Here is a 4,884-nt window from a genome sequence, read left to right on the forward strand (position 1 = left end):
TGTAGGGTGACCTCACACCACAATGAGCTCTTAACATTTTCAGTCGTGGAGCCCGTTTCATTAGTCATAAGTGAGAATGACAAATGAAACTGGATCAGGACAGGTTGTGGGATTAGACCTAGGACAAATTTCTCACGGGCTTGTAACAAGTTTCCTTCTGTTTCTACCATTGACCTGATCTTGGACTCTGAAACAAATTGCGATTCTATTCATTGTATTGGTCTAGTTTACTTTAAAGTTCGTATTTAGGAACATTTGGAGGAATGCTGAGCCTATTATGGTCTCCATGAATTTAGAGAGTCAAAGATAAGGACAGGCATAGCAGGCATGTGGTAGAGACAGAGTGTGTTGTCTGTGGTCATAAGAAGGAACTGTTACAATTCTCTGAATTTCTCTGAATTCCACCCAAAAAGTCAGTGGTCCCTCAGTTAAAAATCTTGCATTAGCGCAATCAGAATCGAAGTTTCAGGTCAGGCGTGGTGGCTCATGCCTGTAATCCCAACATTTTGGGAGGCAAAGGTAGAGAATTGCTTGAGGTCAGGACTTCGAGATCAGTCTGGTAACATACACAGACCCTGTCTCTACAAAAAAAAACCCACAAAAATTAGCCAGGCATGGTGATACATGCCTATAACACCAGTTCCTCAGCAGGCTGAACCAGGAGGATCACTTGAGCCCAGAAGCTAAAGGCTGCAGTGAGCTATGATCACACCACTGCATTCCAGCCTGGGTAACAGAATGAGACCCTGTCTCAAAAAAAAAAAAAAAGAAAGAAAAGAAAAGAAAAAGGGAGGAGGAGGAAGGAAGAAGGAAGAGGAAGAAGAGATTACTCAGGCCCCTCTTAGGGAATTCGTTCCGGCTGCTTCCCCTGCATGGAGCCCTTTTCTCCTGAAATCCAATTGGCTGAGTTCCTCACTCCCTTCAAGTGTGTGCTTAAATTTCACCTTCTCATTGAGACTACTCTGACCGCCTGGCCGAAAACCACACACACGTATGCACACCATGCCAGTCACCCCCAGTCTGCCAATCTGCCTCTCTTCTTCACAGCATTTTTCACTCTCTAGCACATTACACAACACTTTGCTTGTGGTTCCTTGTCGGCATTGCCACACTAGAATCGAAGTTCCACAAGAGCAGGGATCTTTTTGTCCACTGACATATCCCAAACACCTAGGATGGTGCCTGGCACATTAGTAAGTACTCAATAAAATTTTGTTGAAAAGTGACTAGATTTGAAGATGGAAATATGCTACTTATTATCTTTTATTTTCTATTTTACTTATTTATTTTTTAAAGATGTGTTTGTTTTTTGAGTCAGAGTCTCACTCCGTCACCCAGGCTGGAGTGCAGGGGCATGCTCACAGCCACCGCAGCCTTGATCTGCTGGGCTCAGGTGATCCTTCCGCCTCAGCCTTCCAAGTAGCTGGAACTACAGGTGAGTGCTACCACGCCCGGCTAGTTTTTTGATTAACTGTAGAGATGAGGTTTCACCACGTTGCCCAGGCTGGTCTCGAATCCCTGGACTCAGGCAATCCTCTCACCTCAGCCTCCCAAAGGTGCGGGATTACAGGCTGAGCCCCCGAGCCCGGCTTAATGTCTTCTTTTCAACATGTTCCTTATCTCTGGGTAAAAAAAAATATCTGGAAGGCTGAAGCAAACAGATCGCGAGAGCCCAGCAGATCGATGCTGCAGTATGAGTGTAACACTGCACTCCAGCCTAGGTGACAGAGTGAGACTCCAGATCAAAAAAAAAAAAAGTCACTGGAGGCCAGATCAGGTGAGTAGGAAGGATGTTCCAATACAGTTATCAGTTGATTGGCTAAAACTCCCTCACAGGGAGTGTTGTATGAGCTGGTGCATTGTCCTGATGAAAGAACTTCTTTGGGACCATTTTTGCATACACTTTTCTTTCTTTCTTTTTTTTGAGTTGGAGTCTCACTCTCACAGCCACCACCGCCTCATCCAGCTGGGCTCAGGTGATCCTTCTGCCTCAGCCTTCCAAGTGGCTGGAACTACAGGCATGAGCCACCACGCCCAGCTTGCACACACTTTTCTCACGACAAGATTTTCAGTTAACGTTTTCCTAATTGTCTCTTTTTTTTAATTTTTTTGAGTTGGAGTCTCACTCGGTCGCCCAGACTGGAGTGCAGTGGCCGCTCCCGGCCACCGCAGCCTTGACCTGCTGGGCTCCGGCGATCCTTCCACCTCAGCCTTCCAAGTAGCTGGAACTACAGATGCACGCTACCATGCCCAGCTGATTTTTTGATTTGTTGTAGAGATGAGGTCTCGCCAAGTTGCCGGGGCGGGTCTCAAACCCGCATCTCAGGCGATCCACTCTCCTTGGCCTACAGGCTAAGACACCAAGCCCGGCCCATTTTTGTTTTTTAATTGTAGAGACTATATCTCACCAAGTTGCCCTGGCTGGCCTCAAATTCCTGGGCTCAGGCAATCCTCTTGCCTCAGTCTCCCAAAGTGCTGGGATTACAGGCGTGTGCCACTGCGCCTGACTCTAAATGTGCATACTTTAGATTCAGTGGTTAGAATCTAAGAATTTATCCTACAAATATGTTGTATAAGTATACTATATATGCATACAAGACTGCTTATTGTGACAGTATAATAGCAAATACTAAAAATAACCTAAATTAACCCAAATGTCTATCAGTTGGAGTTTTTTAAACCATAGTGCACTCATAGTCTTATTAAGCCAGTGACTGGAAAAAAATGATATACTCTACATCTGCTGATATGGCAAGGGATCTATCTATCTATATCTCTCTTCTCCTAATAAATGTATTAGCTAAAGTGTATGTATGTGTGTACGTATGTATGGTGTATATGTATATATGGTATAAGGGGGACCAAAAAAATCTGGAACTTATTTATAAAAAATTGTTTATTTATTCTTACATGTTTAAACTTCAATTACTTCAAAGTACTTTCCGTTAGATACAATACAGCTATCAAGACGCTTTTTCCATTGCTCAGTTTTTGAACCTGTCACTTTTGATGTCTTTTAGTGCTTCTGCAGTTTTTTGTTTCACCTCTTTAGGGGGCAGAATGTTTCCCTTTGAGGACTTTTTCCATCCAGGGAAGCCAAAAGAAGTTGCGCGGAGCCGGGCTCGGTGGCTCAGCCTGTAATCCTGCGTCTTTGGGAGGCTGAGGTGAGTGGATTGCCTGAGCCCGCGGGTTCGAGACCCGCCCGGGCAGCGAGACCTCATCTCTACAATAAATCAAAAAATCAGCCGGGCGTGGTAGCGCATGCCTGTAATTCCGGCTACTCGGAAGGCTGAGGCGGAAGGATCACCGGAGCCCAGAGGTCGAGGCTGCGGTGGCCGGGAGCGGCCACTGCACTCCAGTCTGGGCGACAGAGTGAGACTCCAACTCAAAAAAATAAATAAATAAGTAAAAAGAAGTTGCTCGGGCCAGATCGGGTAAATGGGGAGGGTGGGGCATGGGGGGGTCATGCTGTTTTTGGTGAAAACTTGCTAAATACTCAGTGCAGTGTGGACAGGGGCATTGTCATGATGGAAGAACAAGTAACCCGTTTGCTACAAAAAAATTCATGAAACTGAACCCAGCCTCTTACAACAACGCTAGCTGGTACACCATTGCCCATGGATTCCTGAAACACTTACCTGGCAGGGAAAACCTGTTCTACAAGGGGCCAGTCCTCCAAAGAAATAATTCTGGTTTTTAGGGTTCCTCTTTGTATATAATAGATAAGTAGCTGAGTGCAGTGGTTCACGCCTGTAATGCCAGCACTTTGGGAGGCAAAGGCAAGAGGATTGCCTGAGCTCAGGAGTTCAAGACCAGCCTGGGCAACATAGCAAGACCTTGTCTCAACAATAAATCAAGCCGGGCTCGGTGGCTCAGCCTGTAATCCCGCGCCTTTGGGAGGCTGAGGTGAGTGGATGGCCTGAGCCCGCGGGTTCGAGACCCACCTGGGCAGACGAGACCTCATCTCTACAATAAATCAAAAATCAGCCGGGCATGGTAGCGCATGCCTATAATTCCGGCTACTTGGAAGGCTGAGGCGGAAGGATTGCCGGAGCCCAGCAGGTCGAGGCTGCGGTGGCCGGGAGTGGCCGCTGAGACTCCAACTCAAAAAAACAAAACAAAAACAATAAATCAAAGCATTAGTCAGGCGTGGTGTCAAATGCCTGTGGTTCCAGCTACTTGGAAGGCTCAGGAGGAAGGATTACCTGAGTCGAGCAGGTCGAGGCTGTGGTGGCCGTGAGTATGCAACTGCACTCCAGCCTAGGAGACAGAGTGAGACTCCAACTAAAAATAAACAAACAAACAAATAAATAAAATCAAACAATTAGCTGGGCATGGTGGCACTTTAAGGGGTTGAGGTGGAAGGATCACCTAAGCCTAGCAGATCGAGGCTATGGTAGCTGTGAGCGTGTCACTGCACTCCAGCCTGGGCAACAGAGTGAGACTCCAACTCAAAAAACCCAAAAATCTATCCCAGGAGAATAAAAGATTTAATGGAAAAAGCAACACCTTAAAATTTTTCTAAGAAAATATAGATAATCGGTTGCAGTGGATCACACCTGTAATCCCAGCACTTTGGGAAGCTGAGGTGAGAGGATTGCCTGAGTTCAGGAGTTTAAGACCAGCCTGGGCAATCTCTACAATAAATCAAAAAATTGGCATGGTGTGGTGGCACATGCCTACAGTTCCTACTACTTGAAAGACTGAGGCAGAAGGATGACCTGAGCCTAGCAGGTCAAGGCTGCGGTGGCCATGAGCGTGTCACTGCACTCCAGCCTAGGTGACAGAGAGAGACTCTGACTCACAAAAAAGAACTTATCGGCCGGGCTCAGTGGCTCAGCCTGTAATCCCGCGCCTTTGGGAGGCTGAGTTGAGTGAATTGCC

Source organism: Carlito syrichta, unplaced genomic scaffold (genome assembly GCF_000164805.1).
Source record: "Carlito syrichta isolate Samal-C Ts95f unplaced genomic scaffold, Tarsius_syrichta-2.0.1 Scaffold145297, whole genome shotgun sequence".
In the NCBI taxonomy this organism is placed as follows: domain Eukaryota; kingdom Metazoa; phylum Chordata; class Mammalia; order Primates; family Tarsiidae; genus Carlito; species Carlito syrichta.